Genomic DNA, 24,000 nt, shown 5'->3' on the forward strand with positions numbered 1-24,000 from the left:
GTTACACGTACAGCCGCGTCAGTGCTGGTTTGCTGGTTCTGGTTGTGATGTTTTTATCCCTGCCCTTCACTCATGAGCTTACCACATCGCTGGCCTACCAACAGCACACTACAGCCGTACTAACTTGAAGCTTACCACACGGCAGTCCTACATAAGAACATAAAAATATAAGAAAATAAGGGAAGCTGCAAGAAGTCATCAGGTCTACACGTGGCAGTCCCTACATGAAATATACTCACCTGTTTCCACCTGTCATCCTCATCCATGAATTTATTTACCTACCGTCATTAGGTTTGTCTCATTAGATTCTGCCAACATTGAATTAATTTTCTTTCCTTTCTTTCTTTTTATTTTCAGTTTATCATTAAGTAATCGTAGCAACATCACGTTTGCAACACCACATCAAACTTACCACATCAAATTATGCCAGCATCAAACTCCTTTTCTTTTCTTTCCTTCATCTTTTTTTTTTTTTTTTTCGATTTGTCTCTAAGTAATCGTAGCACCATCCAGTTTACCACACTACGTAGAGTCCTACTAACATCAAACTTACCCTACTTGATCTACCAACATTGAGCTCCTTTCCTTGTTTTCCTTTCATTTTATTTTTCAGGTTGTCTCTTTGAGTAATTCTATCAACATCGGCCTCTTTTTCTTCTCTTTCAATCTTATTCTTTTTCTGTTCGTTCTTTTTCCAAGTTATCTCTATGTAATCCCACCAATATCGACCTTCCTTTCTTTTACTTTCTCTCTTTTTTTTTTCAAGTTATCGCTAAATAATTCTTCTAACTTCTATCTCCCTTTTTTTTTCTTTCAGTTTATCTCCGAGTAATTTTTACTAGTAACCAAAGAATAACTGGAGATACAACATTTTTACAACAGATCAGTGATACAGCACGTAATCCTGTCTTGGCCTAACAGTGAAAGCTGCACGGCCGGCTGGAATCAATCTATATAGTACAAGAAGATCCACAAAGATGCTACCCTACCGGCCCTCGCTTGTCTTGGCTGAGCAACTGATAAGATCTGAGAAAGTTTCCTTAGCGGTGCGCCACCCGTTCATCATTTTTGTTCCTTTCTGTGTGTCTGTCTGCCAAAAGTCTCTAGTAGTTGAAGTTATACGAGTGTTTAAGAGTGTTCTTATGGTTCTAGTGACAGATTAACAAGATTTCGACATTATTAACAGGAGAAACACTCTTGAGAACCCGGCTAATCATCTCTGTGATCTTTGAAAATAGTTATGGTGAGAGGGCAGAGGGTTTCAGAATACGGACCTGTGTGTGACTGTGTATAGGTATCGGAGTCACTAAGCGATGGGTCAGTACCTTACCAGGAAGCCTCAGTCACGGACCTGCCTTGATATTAGAGGGGGAAAGGAGTAAAACAATGAGATATAAAACAAAAGCCGCACATGCCACATCAGCGGGTTGCTATGCTGTGAGTAAAAGTATATTTATAGACTATCCAGCTACGATAGAGATCATTATAACTTAATTATAGCGTGATTATAAATGATGACAACTTTATAACAAGAGTAATATGGCATTAATTGAACTCTTCAACTTGTGTAATTTCCTAATACAGGACGTCGCCGTTACATACTGTACTCACGCACGCCGCTGTGCTCATCATGCACCACTTCACTTTTGTATCCGCCTGTCTGTCCACCCATCTGTTTGTCTATATGTCTGTCTATCTATCTATCTATCTGTCTTCCTTGTTTCCTTTCTACCTATCAGTCAGTCGGCCAGTCAGTCAATCAGTCAACATATCTTTATCTATCTATCTGTCTATCTATCTATCTGTCTATCTATCTATCTGTCTATCTATCTATCTATCTATCTATCTATCTATCTATCGATTTATCTATCTATCTATCAAACTATCTGTCTATCTATCTATCTATCAGTCAATCAATCAGTCATTAGTCTACGTATCTACTTATGTATCTATGTATGTAGGTATGTATGCATTTATGTATATATGTATGTATGTATGTATGTATGTATGTATGTATGTAATATGTATGTAATATGTATGTATGTATTTATCTATATAGCGTTACTCTGAGGTAACAACACAAATACTGATGTTTTATGTGTATTTTCTTCACGTCTACTAAAAAAAAAAAAATACTAGAATTCCCTGTATCCCTCTGTCGAAGTGATGTTACTTTTTTTTTTCCTTCCTCTCAATTATATATTTTTTCTAATAAACTTAATATCTTGAAGCGAGTGTACGTGTGCGTGTGCGAGCGTACAGTATTATGAAACTCCTATGAGCCGCACCTCCTCTACATTCAATAGGTTCTAGTTGAAATTACATGTGTTTTTAAGTCTGCTCTTACGGTTATAGTGACAGATTAATAATATTTCTACATTATTAGCAAAAGAAACAATCTTGGGAATCCAGCTAATCACCTGCGCGGCCTTTGAAAATAGTCGAAGTGATTGAGAGAGCAAAGCGTTTCAGAACAGAAGCCTTAATACGAACTACAGTAATGTTATTCCACTTCCATATCTACTTTACTCGTACATCACCCAGTCAATCAGTCAGGCAGTGTGATATTGAAGAGCGTTCTTTGTTCGCGCCTTCCCTTCGATTTGAACCGTTCCAAGTACCGGAGAGTCTAATTTTGCAGCTGAGTTTAATCTTTCTTCCTCTAAATTAGTGTTATGTTACTCATCCATCATCCCTCACCTGGGGTTCTCTCTCTCTCTCTCTCTCTCTCTCTCTCTCTCTCTCTCTCTCTCTCTCTCTCTCTCTCTCTCTCTCTCTCTCTCTCTCTCATTCTCTCTCCCCAGTCGTTCCAGTCCCTTTAGTGCTTCAAACACGTTGGTAAGCCCTTCACCTCCTCCCTCGCCTGTCCTATAATACGGACAACTCAAACTTTTTTCTATGGTAACTCCTGCCTTCCCGCCACCTCTCTCTCTCTCTCTCTCTCTCTCTCTCTCTCTCTCTCTCTCTCTCTCTCTCTCTCTCTCTCTCTCTCTAACAACATTACGTCAGCCATCCTTTGTACCTTTTGTTTAGATTTTTTGTATTTTTTTTTCATTTTTCATTTTTTTTCTTTTTTGTCATGTCACCTCACAACTCATGCATTTTCCTTGTATCTTCACTATATTATTGAAACTATTACGCGCGCACGTCTGTGTGTGTGTGTGTGTGTGTGTGTGTGTGTGTGTGGGCGTGCATATGTGTGTGTGTGTGTGTGTGTGTGTGTGTGTGTGTGTGTGTGTGTGTGTGTGTGTGTGTGTGTGTGTCTGTGTAGGCATGCATATGTGTGCGTGTGTGTGTGTGTGTGTGTGTGTGTGTATGTGTGTGTGTGGGCGTGCATATGTGTGTGTGTGTGTGTGTGTGTGTGTGTGTGTGTGTGTGTGTGTGTGTGTGTGTGTGTGTTTGTGTTCTTGAAGTGATATAAGTAGTTTCCACTTTTATATAACGATATGAATAGATTTCTTTTTATTTTATTCTAATCTTTTTTTTTTTTGTCTTTTTAGTCCATTAGCTTCTATTCCAACGCTTAAATAATAATAATAATAATAATAATAATAATAATAATAAGTAAATGAATAATAATAATAATAATAATAATAATGATAATAATAATAATAATAATAATAATAATGATAATAATAATAATAATAATAATGATAATAATAATAATAAGTAAATGAATAAGTAAGCTCTGTCTTCAAACGTTCAAACTCGTTTCAATATTTATTCCTGCTTCTGTCACTACGTATACCCATAATTCCACAGACCTGAGTTACTTCAAGAGACTTACTTAGACACATGCATGCATTAGCTACCCACTCTCTGTCTAGGAGCACGAGAGGTAGCAACGAAGAATAGGACACTGATAATTCTTTCTTTCACACTCACACCTTTATTGAAACTTATAATGGCCTCTATTTTATAACTTACTCTAAATAAATTATTGGACCAAGCGTAGTTGTAGCATATTCCTCCACCCCCAGTCTTTACCTTACCTGTTTACTTATTCAGTTACTTATTGATCTACTTATCTCCATATTCTTTGTAGTATTTGATATCCCTCTTCTTTGATTTTTCCTGGCCGGGAGACAGCACAATTCCTCCCCATCCCCTCTCTCTCTCTCTGGACGGAGGGAAGAGCACATCGGTCGCCTCGCCTCACTGTCACAAAGTTCTGGCCTCACCTGATAGAATGTTCCATGGCTTGCTGTGTGCTCGTGTATGGCGAGTTTCTTATTAGTCAGGGGAGTCTCCGTATGAAGTGAAAGGGTGCTGGAATGAGAGAGAGAGAGAGAGAGAGAGAGAGAGAGAGAGAGAGAGAGAGAGAGAGAGAGAGAGAGAGAGAGAGAGAGAGAGGGAGAGTGGGCGAGTCAGGGAGGGGGAGCTAGAAAACAAGCCAGGTCCGGCGTCCCTAAGTATTATGAACTCAGGATGACCATTCAGTGTTTCTAAAACATATATTGTAGCTTATGGTGAGTCTTCCTTTAATGTGCGAAAAAAAAAAAAAATGCTTTCATATAGATCTACAATCCCGTTTGTGAATTAATTCAATAGGTTAGACGCTGAGGATGACCACCCAGTGTTGCTGAAAGATAAATAGTAGCTTGTGGCCAGTCTTCTTTTTTATTTTATTTTTTTTATCTATGAAAAAAAAAAAAAAATATATATATATATATATTGTTCTATAACCTCATTTGTAGTGAATGAGTGAATGAGGGAGACTTCCAGCAATATTACTGAGGGCCAGCACGAGAATCTCTGCCAACTCTTTCTACAGAATTCTCTGCCCACTCACAAGGATGCATCCCTCTCGGGGAGAACCGCCTTCGTCCATCCCCTCTTCTTTGTATTCCCCATGTTTGCAGAGATTTTTTTCACAGTAAAATTCAGGATGGAGTAGATCATATCTACTTCTAGAAATGAAGTGTTGTAATTGTTGACAACAAAAGACAAAATAGAACGTCAAGGAATCCGCAAGAAGCCCGCATGTTTAATAGTATTTTATGCATTTTATGCAATCACTTCTCTTACTGTCAAATGTTTCGGCATCTTATCTTGACTGCTTTGAACAGCCTTTGGTATAGTAGAAGTGATTATGAATGATGTCATCATGATTCTAGTAGCAGCTCAATATGGACTCTGCACCATCAGTGAAGGAAAAAAAAAAAAGAACACATGAAAACTCGACTAATCATTGCTGTGGTCTTTGAAAAAAATATATTCCTAGTGAGAAAACAAAGCGTTTCAGCATACGACCCTGAGTCAGTGTCAAATTTGCTGATTCTTATGAAGTTCTTGTATTACGTTAATCACTCCCAGCAGTTACTAAGCCACAACGCAGATGGCAATGTTGATGTTAGCTTCACGAATTAGTACACCACTACACCACATCTGAGTGAGCGCTTGAGAGTCCCGGCCAGATACTGCGCACGGATACATGAACACAATGACATTTTCTCGAAGCAATGGACTATACTCTGAAAGACCGCTGCTCCGCACCTCTACTACTTTCAAAAGGTTCTAGTTAAAGTTACACGGGTTTTTAAGGGTGTTTTTTATGAGTCTATCGACATGTTAGCAAGATTAGTAAGATAGACGAACGCAACGACATCACCCCAATGCAATTTTGGACAATATTCTGAAACACTTCTGCGCCGCACTTCCACTACTTTCAAAAAACTTTATTTGAAGTTACAAGGGTTTCTAAGTGTGTTTTTATGACTCTAGTGACAGATCAGCAAGATTTCTAAATTACTAATAGGAAAAAACACTCTTGAGAACTCGGCTAAACATCTCTGTGGCCTTTGAAGGTACCCGTAGTGATCGGGAGAGCAGAGCAGTTCAGAATACAGACCAGTCTGGCGAGAGTGTCACCACCACCTTGGGATAGAAGTGCTGTGGCGATAGTGGGCAAGGATCATGCCGGAGATGGAATATTCCCACCTTTTCCTATCAAAGGGTCTCCGAACTACGGCACACCCGCCACATCCACCCGGCCATATTCGATCCAACCGGCGGTAACTTGAAGCAAATGTGAAAAATAAATGTAATTACTTTTCCTTCGTTTTTTTATTTATTTATTTATTTATTTTATTATTTTCGGTACACTTAAGAGCAGATGACGTGGCGTGAATTGTGCAGTGTTGTGCTGTGTTGTAACCCGGATTCTAAAACGCTTTACTCTCTCACCTCGACCATTTTCAGAAGCCACAGAGATGATTAGCCGGGTTTCTAATAGTGTTTCTCCGGTTAGTAATGCAGAAACCTTGTTAATCTCCCACTGGAACCATAGAAGCACACTTAAAAACCCGTGTCACTTCAAATAGTGCCTTTTGAGTGTAGTGGAGGTGCGGCGCAGGTGTTTCAGAATACGGCCCTGTGTTGTGTTGTGTTGTGTTGTATCTATCCGCAGCGCTGCTTCCCATGCGGCATCGAGTGAGTGTTGCTGTCGAACATTTTGTGAGGCTGTTACGGAAGATGAATTAATACTGGTGCGTTCCTGATGTTTTGTTAGCTGTCTTTGATTTCCATTCTGAATTTTTATAGAACGACGCATATCTATTGTTGTGTGACTTGTTAAACTGAAGGCCACACGTTTGGTTTGATTTTTCTGTGGTTTATTCATTTGTTAGTTTTTTTTTTCTTGAGTCATGTAAATTTTAAGTAAACATTCGTAATATTTCAGTAGAAAAAAAAAAAAAAACGGGAAAAATAATGCCATGTTTTTTTCTTTCTCATTCGTAAATTTTTCTTTTGTCATACTATTGGCTTAGCCTTACCTTTTTATTTGATTTTTTAAATGTATTTTTCATCCCACCGTAAGCACGTCACCCTTTCTTTTCTCTTACTTTTTTCTCTTTTTCTTTGTACCATTTCCCGTTTGCTGTGGATCATGTTTGGTTGGCAGCTCTCCTTACCCTTCCCAGTAAAAATGAAAAAAAAAAAAAAAAAAAAACTCAGTGCAAATCATTCTTTCACCTGTAAAAAAAAAAAAAGAAAAAATCTGGGTATTATGGAAATAACTTTAGTCTGCTGATTTTTTAGACAGTTTATTTCTCGACAAAATGACACTTTTTTCAAGTTGTCATCTACACAATGAAGGAAACAACAGTGAAATTAGTGAGCTAAATAAATTTGAACTTAGCTCTCAGACGAAAACGATAATGATAGATAGTTAAGTAGATAGGTAGGTAGGTAAGTAGATAGAAAGACTGTGTGTGTGTGTGTGTGTGTGTGTGTGTGTGTGTGTGTGTGTGTGTGTGTGTGTGTGTGAGTGTGTGTGTTAGATAAAAAGATTGTGTGTGTGTGTGTGTGTGTGTGTGTGTGTGTTTGTGTGTGTGTAGTTAGATAGAAAGATAGATGTGTGTGTGTGTGTGTGTGTGTGTGTAGTTAGATAGAAAGATAGATGTGTGTGTGTGTGTGTGTGTGTGTGTGTGTGTGTGTGTGTGTGTGTGTGTGTGTGTGTGTGTGTTTGTGTGTGTGTGTGTAAGATATTTCTAAACCACCATTATTTTTATGTATCACTTCTTCTCATCAGTAACTAAGTCAAGTAATTATTGTAACAACTCATTAACGGGTTCATTTTTTCATCGGACCGGTCAGACCGCGGTTTCATGTTCTTGGTGATCCGCAGTGCTGTGTGTGTGTGTGTGTGTGTCGAGCAGAACGCTTGTTTATGTCCCTTTGCTAGTGAAATTTGAAGCTACACCGATGACTTAGGATGTTCATGAAGGAAGTAAATGTTCTGTCAATGTTAGAAGGTTCCTATGGATGAAGATGAAGGAGGAGGAAGGATTGTTTTTTAGGTAATATAGTGATAGATGGTGGTTTCAGTTGGTGGTTTCTCGGGTAGCCAGGCCGGAGTAGCAATGGCGGGGCTGGTGGTGGCAGCTCACTTGCTCATCCCCAACTGAATCTTCACCAACAGTTGCTGATCTTACTGTAATAAGAAAACAGGACATTAAATCCAGAACACTAATTGGACAATATAGAGAGAAGATAGAAGGATAGAGGGAGAAGGTAGCGAAAATAAAGAGAAGATAGAGGAAAGATGGAGAAAATAGAGAATTGGAGAAGAGATAGAGAATAAGAACATAAGAACATAAGAAACAAGGGAAGCTGCAAGAAGCGACCAGGCTTACATGTGGCAGTCCCTGTATGAAATATACCTACCTATTTCCATCTATTATCCCCATCCATAAACCTAATCTTCTCTTAATGCTCTCTAATGTCCTAGCACTAACAACATGATTACCGAGTCCGTTCCACTATTTGTAAACCAATTTTTTCCTATCTCCTTCCTAAACCTAAATTTTTCAAGCTTGAACCCGTTATTTCTTGTTCTATCCTGCTTGCTGATCCAAAGAATTTTGCTTACATCCCCCTTGTTATAATCCTTATACCACTTAAAGACTTCTATTAGGTCCCCTCTTAACCTACGTCTCTCTAAAGAATGTAAATTTAACAGCTTCAATCTCGCCTCGTAAGGAACATTCCTCATCCCCTGTATCCTTTTAGTCGTTCTCCTCTGTACTGATTCTAATAGACCTATATCTTTCCTGTAATGTGGGGAACAGAACTGCACAGCGTAGTCTAGATGAGATCTGACCAGCGCCAAGTATAACTTTAATATTACTTCCGGCCTTCTACTTTTAACACTCCTAAAAATTAATCCTAGTACCCTATTTGCCCTGTTTCTGGCTTCTATTTATTGTTTTCCTAGACGGAGTTCAGAGCTAACTATAACTCCTAAATCTTTCTCGTACCCTGTACCTACCAGAGTTTGGTTGTTTAATGTGTACCTACTGTGTAGGTTTCCTCTACCTACGTTAAGTACTTTACATTTATTGATATTAAATTGCATTTACCATCTGTCCGTCCATTCATTTGATTGAGCAGAGAATATAGAGAACATAGAAACAAAACACAGAGAGGATAGAGAAATGGAGAAATGGTATATCTTCCTTTGATTATTTTACATTCCGTGAATATGATGTTAATACTAGGTATAGGTAGCCTTTGTGATGCAGAACCTAATGTTACAGAATACAGCGGGTCTTGTTAGCCTCATTAAAGAACTACCACCAGTCCAATAGTTCCTTTTAATCACATCAACCAACTTCGTAATTAGGATAACTTCTCCCCCCAAAAAAAACTTCACATGCATTTTCATCTGTCCATCAAAGTATATTAGTGCGTAGAAGTTTTTTTTGAATAGTGTAAAAGTAAGAAACAAGGCTTGCATAGACGAAGGTAGCCTCCATCCCAGACCTCACCAGGGTTCCTAGTCTCGCCTACTGTAATACTACGCATTGAAGAACAGGGCACATAATGTTGTATCTTAAAAAAAAGTAAATAAATAGATAATTTACGTCATGTACAATTCTTCATTCTGCCCATCTGAAGTCTATTTCGATATTGTCAGCAGGTTTCCAATGGCCAGCCAGGAAAAGGCAGCGCGGAGTGAGGCTAGCCCCTGTGTGCAGGCACTTCGCTTCTGATAGTCACCTCATTATTGCGAATTATCATAATACCGCCTAATGTCAAGTCTTGCATGATAGAGGTTAATCTTAGAGCGAAGCTGTCCTCTCTTACAATTTTTCATTGTAACTGAATCTAGTGAGTCGAGGGGCGGGCAGCGCCGCAGCAGCATCAGGGGAAGCCGCGAAGCCCGAATGGCTTTTTCCCTGCTTGGTCCTTGCCAGTTATACTGTCCGTTATGGTCTGTCATTCCTGACATTATCGCTTCCTGGTTATTCATCGTCTTTCAGCTTCAGAATGTTTCACTACTTGTTACATGGAAAAGGGCAAATTGTCTTGTTATACCTTGCTCTCTTCCTCTTCTCCTCCTCCCTCCCCCTTCCTCCCGTTCGTCGCGCAGTGGACAAACCTTAAGTAGTATTTGAGATATAATAAATGTTCAGACTTAGCTATCAATACCTAGCTAGTGCTCAACGTGCTCCTCCTCTGCTTGATCCTTGATGGTTAAACCTTTATAGTCTGCCATTCCCCACGTTACCGCTTCCTGGCTGCTCATCGCGTTGCAGCTTCAGGATGTTTCACTGCCTGTTGTTGGCTAAGCAGCATGCTTCCGCCTTCGTCGTCCTCCTCCTCCCTCCCACTTCATCCCCTACGTTGTGCCTAGTCTAGTTTAGTGCTTAGGTAATATAAGTCTGAAATATAATGAATGTTCAGCCTCGCCTATTAAAACCTCACTCAATGCTCTACAAGTGTTGATATTTTTCAGTCAATATGCTCAGGTTAAGTAATCCTCCTCCAGTTCCTCTCTTGCGTTAAGAAGTGAACAAGCAAGCCTAGTTTAGTGTTTCAAATATAATGAATGTTCAGCCTCGTCTTTCTCAGTACTCTACGTGTTGATATTTTTCAGTCACTATGCTCATGTTAGTTAAAGGAAGACAGAGAAAGATGGAAAGATGGAATCGCGGTAGAACTGCAAAGGATGGGAATCACAAAGGAAGATGCAAGGGACAGAAATAACTGGAGACTCATGCATGGCTCCAACACCTCACTCTACGGAAATGGCGAAAGATACTCAGGTTAGGTAGTATAAGTTGTATTAGTGCAGGCGTGTTAATCTTTTCACTGCGAGATGCAACAGTTCACAGCACTAAAATTAATGAAATCTTTATAAACATTGACGAGAGGAAAATAATAAAGGGAATTAAAGCAGTGGACTTAACAATTTCTTAGTCAATATGATGCTTGGAGGTGGCTGGAGAGCAAGAATAGATGCCTCAGACTGGTTAGTAATTAGGGAAAACATGGTAACTAGCAGGAAAAGAGTTAAGCAGTGTTGCATAAAGCGTGGTGTAGCAGAATAACACATATACGGCTGGGCTCGGAAATATATGTGGTTTTGGGAAAAGAACAATCGCAAAACACGTTCTGCCTCTTGACGTGTCATGTTTTGCTCATCATTCTGGATTGACTCGGAAACCGGAACTCTGAAATCTTTGTACTTGTATTTTGCATTGGGTTATCAAGCATTCGGCTGTCAGCGCCAATATTTCCCTGTGATTTATTTTCCGATTCTCTCTCTCTCTCTCTCTCTCTCTCTCTCTCTCTCTCTCTCTCTCTCTCTCTCTCTGTTTCTCTCTCCAGTTTTTTATCCATATCCTTGAATACAATTTCATTTCCTTTATAACCATTCGTATTCACTATGAGAGGCTAGCGCTCCCTTCCTTCCATTGCTACCACAACTGCAGGCGAAGACACGCTTAATGGCAGTTAGTGAGCGATCTTGGGTCATTTGAATATCGCAGAAAAGTGGCCAGCTTCCGGCGCCACTAGGGTTCACCACTTCCTCGTGCTGACCACTCGTAAACGCTCACCAACGATGCGGGTGGGTCTGTTTCACATTTGCATAAAACTTCCATGCATCTCAGAGTTCACAAGTTCCCTTGTCAAATGCTAATAACAATCGATCATTAATTTATCTCTCTCATTTCCGACTGTTTCCTTATTCATACTTATTCATTTACTTCAGTAAACGCATATTAGCAAATTTACCTCCTTTCTTGGAGCATCATGAAAATCAGCAGACTGTTACTGCCGAGTCAATTGAGCTTTTAAAGATGATTGGGCAAATTTATGGATGGGGATGATAGGTGGAAATAGGTAGGTATGTTTGATGCAGAGACTGCCACGTGTAGACCTAATGGCTTCTTGCAACTTCCCTTATGTTCGCATGTTCTGAGGCACCTAGAAATGTATCTGAAGCCTTCGGGATACACTGGCCATGAGAAGCGCTCTCGCTGGGGACTGAACACCTGACACGGAAGCTGAAGATAAAGACGCGAAGTCCAGCGTGTTTCACTAATCTGTGAAACGCTTTGGTCTCTCATAAGAACTATTTTCATACCCAACAGAAATGATTAGTCGGTGCTCTCTTTTCCCTGAATGACACAGAATCTTTGAAAAACCTCCCAACGGAACCTCTTAAAAGTGGTCGAGTTAAGACTGAGAATACGTCCCCAAGTTGAGACGACCACCGAGACCCAAAGTGGATTTTTTGGTCAGTCTTGTGTTTCGTGTCGTTACGAAGTTACAGACCTGTTTTATGTTTTTCTTATATACGTGCAACATTCTTGACCTCTTTACTTCTTATTTTTGTACATCTTTTCTTGCCCATGCTCTTTCATTACGTCCCATTCCAAGTATTGCCAATTGTGTCGAGTGTTATCGTCCACTTTTTTTTCTTCTGGTCAACCATACATTCTTTTGCCTCTCTCTCTCTCTCTCTCTCTCTCTCTCTCTCTCTCTCTCTCTCTCTCTCTCTCTCTCTCTCTCTCTCTCTCTCTCTCATTGAGGATTTTAGGTCGCAATTCATTTAAAAAAAAAAAAAGAGGAAAGAAAAAGCGATCGAACGTAAGTGGCTACGAAGACTAGGCATCATTCACCGTGTGTGTGTGTGTGTGTGTGTGTGTGTGTGTGTGTAGGCGTGGATGCGCGTGGTGTGTGTAGGCGTGGATGCGCGTGGAGGGAACCTTGCCTGTATCTGCCTCCACTTTTCTCCTTCCCCACGCACACGTGCCTCCTCCCTGAGCAGTACTAACACCAACATAGTATAAAATAAACTCATGAAGATTTTTTTTTACTATGACAATCTTCTGTGATATCAAACTTCTTATATGTAACAACAACAGTTTCGTGATGTGATTGTGATGTGTGTGTGTGTGTGTGTGTGTGTGTGTGTGTGTGTGTGTGTGTGTGTGTGTGTGCACGCGGTTCGGCAAGTGTAAGGGGAAATAAAAGTGAATGAGGGAAGAATGCAACAGAGTGGAGTACGCTAGAAGGGGAGGCGGGCGGGTATGGGAGGGGGAGCAGCATGCGGGGTGCCGGAGCTGACCTAGCAACAATACTCCCAGCCAATCCCTGCCGACGTGAGGCACTCCTGACCTGCCTCACGCCTTCTGCTCTTCCCCCACGGCACTGGTTCTGCATCCTCCCACGCTGTCCTGCCGCGTCATCTCCCTCCGTGCCCACCAGCCGCAGCAAGGGGAGCTGGAGTCACGCGGGCCTGCAGATATTCCCCTCGAGGGCCACTGTATCGGGGGCGTGATCATGCAACAAGCACGCCGGCACACGTGTCTCCACGCACCCCATGCAGCCATTAAATCAGTTTGAGTTTTGTTGCTACCGCGAGCAGGAAGGGCGGGTCCCGCGCCTCCCGGGCCTGGTGCACGTATTGTGAGTGTAACTAGACGCCGGACTGAGTTTCACATTTCCACACGAAAAATAAATAGAATTTCTGCATAAATAAAGATATTTTGGCAGCGGTCGCCTGGGTCACTGGGGCCTGTGAGTTGCCAAGCAGACGGTGCAGAGTTTAAAGGCGACCTACCCAGACAGGCCAGACCGGGCCAAGGCCAAACTGTTGCTGCCATGAGCGGTGAGGCAACAGCTCCTCGCAGTGACACCTGACTGAGCCGCACACCGCTCCCATATTAACGATCCCCTACCCTCCTACCCTCCCCTTGCGGCCATCCCCCCTCCCTCCACCCTCCACCACCCTCCTACCGTACGTCCGTCCACCTAGCCCCTGATTAATATAGCCACTCTTCGCCCCCCGCACGTGTCGCTAGCCTGGGCTTGCAGTAAATCTTACATATTTTGAGAGGCCTCGTGGCTCCAGGCGCTGCCCCGACACCCTGCTGCATCTGCTGCTGCGTCCATTGAGCCGCTGCTGGAGTGCTTGTGAGGCTCGTGTAACTTACGTAATGCTGCGGCACGCTTTGAGAATGAGGGAAATAATATTTGGACGAGATTAGTAATAACATGAAGCTGCTGCTGATGATGATGATGGTGCTGGTGATGATGATGACAATGATAACGAAATAAGATTATTGACAATTATATTAATCTATCTCATACATATACCAAACTGAAATCTTCCTTTAACTTACACTACAGTTTTTCTCACTGCAAGGATTAAAATACAGAGGAAAAGCTTTCTAATCCTGTCGCTTCGTCCCGTTCAATTCTCTTTTCTTTTCGGTGCGCAGGAGACATGCTAGCAGTGTTCTTCCAGCCCGGCGTTCCTCTTATCTGAGCTACATCACAAAGAGCGCTACTGTAGGTCCGTTCGTCTGTCTCACATTTCCACAGTGATTAGACATAATTTGGCAACACACTCAGAGCCATTTCACGTGGAATTCTTGATTATCTAGTCAGATATTAAAAAATAAATAAATAAATAAATAAACAAAATCTTCGCTCCGTAAAAAAAAAAAAAAAAAAAGTATTAGAAACTTTATTTCAAGACGTAGAACAGCTGCCCTGGCAACTCACGTTTTCCGTTGCTATTAAAGTACACGTTTTCTGTGACTACCGTATCCTCTGCTAATTCGCTGCAACACACTTGATACCGCAATATAGCGTAGCATATGTGCACAGATATGCCTACGTAAATGATACTGTTAGCAATGGTTCGATATGAAATTCAGTCAAGATGGTTAAAACATATGGAAAATCTCTTAACATAATGGAGATAAGAGACTGTGTATCTACTCGTCTTATCATCCACTCAAAACAGAAAGTGCTACGGAAAACGTCTCCTTGTTCGTCTTCTTGTTCTTCTTGTTCTTGTTTTTGTTCTTCTATACGGGGCTACGAGTGTATGATTGTGTAGTGCTTTGTCTGGACCACAAAGTGTTCGTATGATATTGCCGGCTTCGTATATAGATAGATGGATAGATTATTGTTGTTGTTGTTATTGTTGTTGTTGTTGTAGTAGTAGTAGTAGTAGTAGTAGTAGTAGTAGTAGTTGTTGTTGTTGTTGTTGACGTTGTTGTTGACGTTGTTGTTGACGTTGTTGTTGCTGTTGTTGTTGACGTTGCTGCTGCTGATTTTTGGCGATCAATCTAGCATTCAAAACTGAACTGCACGTATATATATTTTCTCTCGAGCAATGTTCCTAACCCGAGAGGAAGCAACAGGTGTCGGCCAGCGTGTGAGTGTCTTGAAATTGAAGGCCTGTAGGTGCCTGGAGGGAAGGAGATTCTTGTGTTTAGCCAAGCTCGAGTAGGAAGGAAATTAGCTCACGCAGGGAAGTGAAGGTGGTGGTACCAACAACTTTTTCCTACAGTTATTTATCTATTTATTTATTTATTTGTTCTCTGTCAAGTAGAATAAGTCTGAGGCCATTTTTTTCGGCTTTATCAGAATGAGAGAGAGAGAGAGAGAGAGAGAGAGAGAGAGAGAGAGAGAGAGAGAGAGGGCACTCATTGACCAAAGCTTCACATGAGACACCAGGAAGGGGACACAATGTTAACGTGCCAGTGTGTGTGTGTGTGTGTGTTTGTGTGTGTGTGTGTGTGTGTGTGTGCGCAACAGTTAGGGGACAGTGTAAAATTGAGTGTAATGTTTGTGCTGTGCCAGTTAATGCAGGCAGGTAATGATCATAATGGTTCGTAAAGCCAAACAGTGCACCTTTGCTTTCCTGTGAAAATAGCTGCCAATTTCAACACATTTCCGTTTTCTGTCGTCTGATTTTTTTTTTTTTAAGGGTCTGGGAGGGAGAGGGAGAGAGAGAGAGAGAGAGAGAGAGAGAGAGAGAGAGAGAGAGAGAGAGAGAGAGAGAGAGAGAGAGAGGAGAGGGGGAGGAATACCTGAGTTTTTGCTTCGTAGTAGAAAGTTGGATGAAGCATTTGAAGACATCTAATAATGAAATAGCAGTAATCACACGAGGCGTTCTTGAGGAAACAAGCACATTTCTCCAGTAAATTGAAATAGCAGAGGGAAATAAATAACGAATAACAGGCGAAGGAAGTTCCCCAAGAGTGAAGGAAGTGAGGAACCTAACCAAACCGTACTTATTAACCAGAGACTCGTCCTTCCTTCCATGAAACAATTATTGCAAGGATCGTGAGGTGAAGTTTTAGTCTCGTTCATGACAGGCACCAGGTCTTCGATATTACACTTAAGAACAGACTGTCTTGCCTTGCCTTCCCTTCTGTGTGTGTGTGTGTGTGTGTGTGTGTGTGTGTGTGTGTGTGTGTGTGTCTGTGACCTCAACACTCAGAAGAGGAGAGTATGTAATTATTCCTCGTCACTCCCACAAAAAAAAAAGGAAAAGAAAAGAAAAAAAGAAACACATACAAAAAAGAGAAAAGAAAGAACGAACGAATGAACAAAAAAAAAAAAAAAAGAAAATGGGGAACTGGAAGAGGAGCGTGTATGTACCATGTCACTTCCAGAAAAATAACTAAATGAATAAATAAATGGATTAAAGAGAGCAGAGGGAAGAAGAAATAAAAAGTGGTACAGATCACAATCTTATCCATTCACCACCACCACCACCACCACCACCATCACCACAGTTCCATCCACTCACCTTTACCACAACCTAATCCAATCATCACCACCACACCCTCATCCTCTCACCACCACCACCATCACCACCTCTAGTACCACCGCAAACTAATCCATTCACCACCTCAACCTCATCCACCAGCACCTCCATTATAGCTTCACCCATTCACCACTACCACTACCTCCAACAGAACCTCCTCCACTCATCATAATCAGAAATCTGCAGAGAGGAAAGAAATGGATGGAAAAAAAAAAAATCATACCCTTGAGTTTATAACTGTAATAACCCAAAGAAAGAACTAAAAGAGAGTAGTTATTAGAAAATTGGATTGTTTTAATTACTGATTTATCCGTTTATTCTTTCACCGTATATACTGATTTATTTATTTATTTATCTATTTATTTATTTATTTATGCTCATTGTTTTGACCCAAAACATCTAAGGACCATATTCTGAAATACTTCTGCGCCACACCTCCCCCTACATTCAAAAGGCACTAGTTGAAGTGACAAGTGTCTTTACGGATGTTTTTACTGTTCTAGTGACAGATTAACAAGATTTCTACATTATTAACTGGAGAAATACTCTTGAAAACTCGGCTAATCATCTCTGTGGCCTTGGAAAATAATGGGGAGAGAGCAAAGCGATTCTAAATACGAAGCTAACTCCCACAATTCCTTTACAACACATGTTTCTATTGCTCAATGGATAACGTACTTATCTCTTATGGGCGGAGTCCCGGATTCGAATCCCCACCACGGCGCCTTTCTCCCGAAGTGTATGTTCATTTTAGCTTCCGGATCGATTGCTCAGTATTTCAATGTACTGCGTGTTGGTGTGTTGTGGTTAGGTCTTGGACTGAGGCGATGCAAGTGGGAACGCCCTGCTTTAAGGCGACACGTGTTAAGTCAAGTAATTTCGTTTGAAATGTGATGTGATTATTTACATTGCTTCAAGACAATTTCCCTCATAATTCTCTACAACTTTTAAGACGCCTATCGTAGTAGCCACAGTCATTAAAGTAGTTCTGTAGCCTAAACAAGATTTCCCATTCTCTCTCTCTCTCTCTCTCTCTCTCTCTCTCTCTCTCTCTCTCTCTCTCTCTCTCTCTCTCTCTTCTTTGTTAATATTCTGGGCATTGTGAGAAATTGCTTAAATGGATACATAAGAAGAGAGAGAGAGAGAGAGAGAGAGAGAGAGAGAGAGAGAGAGAGAGAGAGAGAGAGAGAGAGAGAGAGAGAGAGAGAGAGCACTGTTGTTTCTGTTGCCATTGCTGTTACTGAAGTGAAGAGACGATAATATATTAGTAACCATTCTGGAAGACGCAGAAACGTACAAGCTCTAGGAATGCGATCCATCTATACATCTCATTCCATTAATCCTCTCAATCCACGCATCGTTAGAAGCTCACTGAAGGGTTGCACCAGCCATGCATATGTACACTGAGTTATAACGCAGGTACACGGTAAGGGAAGCGGAGGTTAGCCATTTCATAAGCGTATCAGAAAGTTTTCGCCAAGGTTCTCACCGCCAGACTTAAAACCTTGCGGGAACGTCAATCAGACCAACATACATGATTGACAAGGCGTTGCTCAATCACCGGCCGTCAACGTATTTGCTATGGGCAAGCTGGTCTAGACAATCGCAAAATCTGTTAACCTTTAGAGTGCTTGGTGCCCACTTGGAACTTAAGATACTTTAATACTAGTAGATACTTAGAACTTAAGAACTTAGGAACGGTATGAATAAAGATTTTTTTAAAGCTGGTTTAGACAATTTTAGAATCTATTAACCACTAGAATGCATTTGGCCATGTGAAAGTTAAGATAATCTGTTGAAATCAGAATTTTATGAAAGTAGAATAGAGTTATTGTTCAACTTAAAATCAAATTATCAAGCAAACCTTCTCTCCTAGTCACTTGATAAAGTTAGATAAAGAAAAAAAAAAATAGGATGGAATTGGTTCTCAAATAAAATGGTAGATGAATGGAATAGATTTAGTGATCAAGCTGTTAGTGCCGAGTCATTAGATATGAGACATATTTATGGATGGAAATGATAGATAGAAATGATAGATGGAGATAAATAGGCGTATTTCATAGGTTCTTTTCACACGTGTCGATTTTTCGCTGTGAGACGTCCACGACACGACGTCGTGCTCTCAAATAACCATGGGTGTCACGATCACAGTCGTGAACAGCTTTCTGCCGTTTACGACCGCCGTTGTTACCACGGCTCCCATCTGATGCCAGTACGACGAAGCGCCGTGAATGGCATAAAATGTTCATGGCACGCTATGGACGCGTTTAGACGTGGTGACCTTTCGCCGTCTCGACTTGACGGCGACGTTATTTCATCACTTGCCTCCTGACCTTTGATCTAACGAAGCAGAGGACTCATCCTGTTAAGGAGCTCATCAAATGACTCTCTGCTCATTTTAAAGTAACTGAAAAACATTATTCCCGTCACTCCTGAGCTCCTCATACAGAGTAACAAAAGCTCCCACCACAGATCTGGCAATATTAATACTATGCTCCCATTTCCTGCCATGTGAACGTTTTTTTTTTTTTTATATAAATAATAAAATGCTGAAAACTAGAAGCTACTAAAAGTACGTCACATGGTCGTGTTGTTGTGTGGACGGCCTTGGTCGTGCTCACAACGGTGCGTTCTATGGAATGCACGGCGTTCGGCCGTGGATGGAGAACAGCGAGAAGTCGATACGTGTGTAAGGAACCTAAGAACCTAATTCACGAGAACACGAGGCACTACTGAAGTCAGTACTGGTGAGTAGACTTCACGGAACTTTACAGGCCTCTAGCATTTCCGTTACCAAGGCAACACCAGGTATCATCACCAGCAGCAGTAGTAGTGTGTTGTAGGTAGTACTTGTAAAAGTACAGGAAAAGTATATAGTTGCGGTAGTGGTGGTGGTAGTGGCGGTGGTGGCGGCGACTGTGGTGATCGTAAAAGCGAAGCTAGTGGCCGTGATGATTCGTTCTATATATAAAAAAAGTATAAAAGTAATCTTAGTACATTGTAGTATAGTGGTAGTTGTATTTTTATCATTATTGTTTTTTATCACGGAGATCGGGCAAGGACAAAAAAAATATTGAAAAAACGCTCAAATATTATTTTTAAAAGGAGGTAAAAAGAAAGAAAGGAAAAAAGTAAGAAAACCGAGAGATGTCAAATTTAGTTTAGTAGTAGTAGTAGTAGTAGTAGTAGTAGTAGTAGTAGTAGTAGCAATAATAGTACTTATTGTTACTGCATCCACACTAAAACCATTTTATACGCTAGCCACGGTGACAAGGGCGGGCCATCACAAGTGGGCCGGGGCGGGACTGTCGCGTGGGCAAGGATTATGAACATCAGTATCGACGTGGGGTTGGATGCGGGTAGGGCGTCACTCACTTCGTCAGGGCGGCCAGAGTGAGTGACAGCCGTGATTCGCTTAGGATATTCACTCGTGCAAATTACGGTGTTGAAAACAGAAGGAACACGGCTGGGAATTCTTGCAGCGCGACCGTTACGATAACAAATGAACATCAGCAGCTTATGTAGTAGTAGTGCACACAGTATTTTTTCTTTTTTTTTTTCTTTTTTTCTTTATGACTGCAAATAATCATGCTTTATTAAATTTATTGAGTAGAGACAGGAATGTAAATCAGGGAGGCTCGGCGCCCACTACCTTGTCATGAACCAAACACCCTCTTGAAGAGAAGACACACGTGGGAACTCCTCAGCCGCTGAACACTGCCGAATTTATCACGAATGACTTGAGTGTGAGGTAAAAGTGTTATATTAGTTGGTGTACATCATACGCCGTGCACTGCCGGGGTGGAGGTAGAGGGAGGGCGTTTCGCTGAGACGTGTAATCTTGCGAATTAGATGCCTTGCAGGAAGTTGTTTGTATTATTGTACGTACGTTCATTCTGATAGCATTGCTTGAATTGTGGCGGCGTGGAAAGTAATACGGCATTGCAGCTGTTCCTGAGTCTATTCTTTATTGGCGAGTGTGTTAACAAGGTTAAGGAAATGATGGGTTTGTGTGGCGGCGTGATGGAGGAAGCGGGGCGGGAAGGCTGTGCCCTGCGGTGGACGGGACGTGGGTGTTCCGGACCACCCCACGGGACGCCCCATGGAAACCCCGCTCTTCCATGTCATTAAGGCCGCTGGATTGTGGTATTATGCTGCGTGATTAGGCTATACTGATTCTCTCTTTTTGTGTATGTTTGTGTGTGTGTGTGTGTGTGTGTGTGTGTGTGTGTCAAGGAAAAATTGTCGGTAGAAAAATCACTTATCTTTGTGTGTGTGTGTGTGTGTGTGTGTGTGTGTGTGTGTGTGTGTGTGTGTGTGTGTGTGTGTGTGTGTGTGTGTGTGTGTGTGTGTGTGTGTGTGTGTGTGTGTGTCAACGAAACAAAATTTTGCTTAGGGATAAAAAAATCACTATATCCTGTATCACTTGTGTGGAAGACTTCTTTTCTTTCTTTTTTCTTTCTGTCTCTCTCTAGTTTGAGCGAAACGTAGAGATGGTATCATAAGTTTCTGGTCAGCCTTGTAAGTAAAAAAACGTGAAAAAAAAGGAGAGAGAGAGAGAGAGAGAGAGAGAGAGAGAGAGAGAGAGAGAGAGAGAGATTAAGTACAGTCTTGGTGTAGTACAGAAGGACAGTTAGATAGCTTAGCCTTAGGGACCCGCCCACCACCTGTTGTCTTGCTTTACCTATCAACACACACCACCTTCAGAAGACTATGAGGGAGGTGATACTACAACAATGTTTCCACTCTTATTTATCTCGGAGGAAAAATGCACGGAAAACTTTGTATCACTGTGTGTATGTGTGTGTGTGTGTGTGTGTGTGAGGAGGGGGGGGATGAGTGGGATGGCGTGGTAAATTTAGGACTTTTTTTTTTTTTTTTTTTTTTCCGTGAATGGTGCGCGGTGTTTTGTGTTCGTGCCGCGCCTCACGTTATGAGCGACAGTTAAGGAAGCCGTAACACACAGCACATTGGTGGTGGCGAGAGGTGATGTCTGGGATGAGGAAGTGAAACAGACAATGCTCGATCATTTCCAATTCAAGACGATCCATTTCGGAAAATATACGAGGGTGAGAGCATTGCTGCCAACGAATCACATGATAAGTGTTCTCTCACGCCCGTCCCCCACCACCCATTCACTCACCCGGACACCCACGCACCTCCGTCCTCCCGCTGCCCTCTTTGACTGAGGACCATATTATGAAACACTTCTGCGCCGCACCTCCACTATTTTCAAAAGGCTCTACTTGAAGTGACACGGGTTTTAAGGGTGTTTCTATGGTTCTAGTGACAGATTAACAAGCTTTCTACTTTGCAAACAGGAGAAGCACTCTTGTGAACCCAGCTTATTATATATGTGACCTTGGAAAATAGTCGTGGTGAGAATACTGGCTTTAGACTCCCTCATGAGGAAAATTTCAAGACACTTCTTTTGGTAATTCTGAACCTTCTTTCAATGTCTCCTTTAGGATGTGGCACCTTTAATAGGCCTTTTTATTTCACAGTTTCGTTTGGCTTTGATCAGAGTCCTTGTAATCTAAGAAAGAAAAAAAGAAAGAAAGAAAAGAAACGCCATCAAGGTACTACGTGGCTCTATTAGGGCGGTACTCAGCTCACAGCGAAGTCTCCCCAGTAATCCTGATGACCTCATTCCAACGTCAATAAACTCAATAAACTCTTAACATTCTAACCTTCCGTCCTCACGTGTTAAAATTAATGCCTGGCAGTGTAGATGAGTTTTTTTTTTTTTTCGCTCTCTGAGTAGTCACATACGAAAACATTGGCTAAATAAGGCAATAAACAGGACCATAACTTGGCATCGAGGTGGAAAGCCGAGTAACAAACATATCACATTTTTTTTTCATTTTTATCTCGTTTATCTTCGTTGTCGAGGGAAGGAAGCAGCGCCGTCGATTTAAAAGGCTCTATGATCATTTAGTAAGTCAGTGGGATCCGTAATTTCCAAGTCAGAGAGAAATATACACGTCTTTTATGGGCGGATAATTACTCGCATCTTGTTTTTATGGCGAGATCCAACTCGAACCAAAATACTTCCTCTGGGTGTTGGCGGTGATTGCTAAAACTAATATCATCATTATCATCATGGAAATTATTATCATCTTTGCATTCACCATCACCGTCATCATCGTCGTCATCATTGTCATTACTATCATCGCCATCGTCATTATCGCTGTCGTTATTAACAGCTTCATCGTTATCACCATCGACAATAGGACAACGGCAGCAGCAGTAATAGTCTGACTCCTCGGAATGAAGAGTTTTAAAATGTAGCATAAAATAGAGATGCAAAATTGTGCGATTACTGCAATAGAAAAGAAGATAACACAAGCAAAAATACACGGAGATAAAAAAAAAAAAATAGATGTTTCTAAAGATATACAAACACTTGCCGCTAAGCAAAACTTATGGGGAGGAAAGAATTTTAAGATGCAGCATAAAATGTAAATACAAAATTGTGCGATCACTGCAGTTAAAAAGAAGAGAACACCAACTAAAATACAGAGAGAAAAAACTGGAAACTTAAAGAAGGAAGAAAGAATTTTAAGATGTAACACAAAAGAGAAACGAATTCGCTGCATCACTACAATAAAAAGTAAATAAATAAATAAATAAAAACAAGAGAACGCTACAAAATTTAAAACACAGAGAGAGAGCAAAAAAGTTAACATTTCTGAAGTCATACACGCACTTGCCGGCTACCAAAACTTAAGCAGGTGTCACAAAATGGAGCTTCTTGATGTGGAAATGATACAGGAACCATTTGGAAAAACCCACCTTACCTTGAACCTGTAGTGGTACATTATATAGCTCTCCCTCTTCCGGACTATTTGAAGCGTCAGCCACAATGCTCTACCTCAGCAGCGTCGTATGTATGTGTGTGTGTATGTGTGTGTGTGGGTGGGAGGAATTCAGTGGGAGGTGCGTGGAGGAGTGGGTGGGTGGATGAGCTGAAGAAGACTAGCGGATGTATTATAGGAAGTAAAAGTAATGCCCCTGTCATTATTATGTATTGTGAGGCACATTTTTTAGGTTTATGCATAGTAATTGTATTCTTTTTTTCAATTTATCGTTCTTGTGCTAGGTCAGGCTTCTACGTATACGTCGGGAAGAGGAAGTAGGAGTCACCGAGTTAAGAGGCGAGTGAAAATGAGGGTGTGTGGTGAGCAAAGTAAGGTGTGGACGGGAGGGGGAGGAAAGAGTGAGCCAGTAGGACGGAGAGCTGACGGCGGGGAAATAGCAGTAATCACTAGATACTTCTGCGGGACTATAATATTTACCTTACTAAAATCATGCGAAATCATTGAAGCTCGTTTTGAAATTTCATATACAATTTCTTACTTATCACTGAGTTTTCATCCCTTAACGAGGAGACCTCAAGCCAGCCACCCATGATAGTTTGAGAGACATTAACTAGCCTCCCTACGTACACCCCACCCAACACATCCACCCACCCACACACACACACACACACACACACACAAACACTGCTGCAGCCCACGCCTCACACCAGTCAGATGTGCGAACTGACGTACACAACTTGGCGAACTCTGCTGGAGTGCGCACCGCCGACAGAGTTCTGTGTATAAGTCGAAGTGAGTTACCGAAGACGA

General features: G+C 41.4%; 1 protein-coding gene across 2 annotated transcripts in view; it reads left to right on the top strand.

The window, feature by feature from the left end:
* Nucleotides 1-24,000, top strand: part of LOC135092264 (histone-lysine N-methyltransferase 2B-like) — a 61,290-nt gene that overhangs the window by 2,469 nt on the left and 34,821 nt on the right. Inside the window, exon 1 of one of the 2 annotated variants that reach the window (XM_063990702.1) lies at nt 18,965-19,116. The exons of the other annotated variant lie outside the window; for it this stretch is intronic. The gene's annotated coding sequence lies outside the window, so the exon portion shown is untranslated. Of the gene's footprint in view, nt 1-18,964; nt 19,117-24,000 lie in introns of those variants that run through there. 2 annotated transcript variants of the gene reach the window in all.

This window comes from Scylla paramamosain, chromosome 3 (assembly GCF_035594125.1).
Source record: "Scylla paramamosain isolate STU-SP2022 chromosome 3, ASM3559412v1, whole genome shotgun sequence".
In the NCBI taxonomy this organism is placed as follows: domain Eukaryota; kingdom Metazoa; phylum Arthropoda; class Malacostraca; order Decapoda; family Portunidae; genus Scylla; species Scylla paramamosain.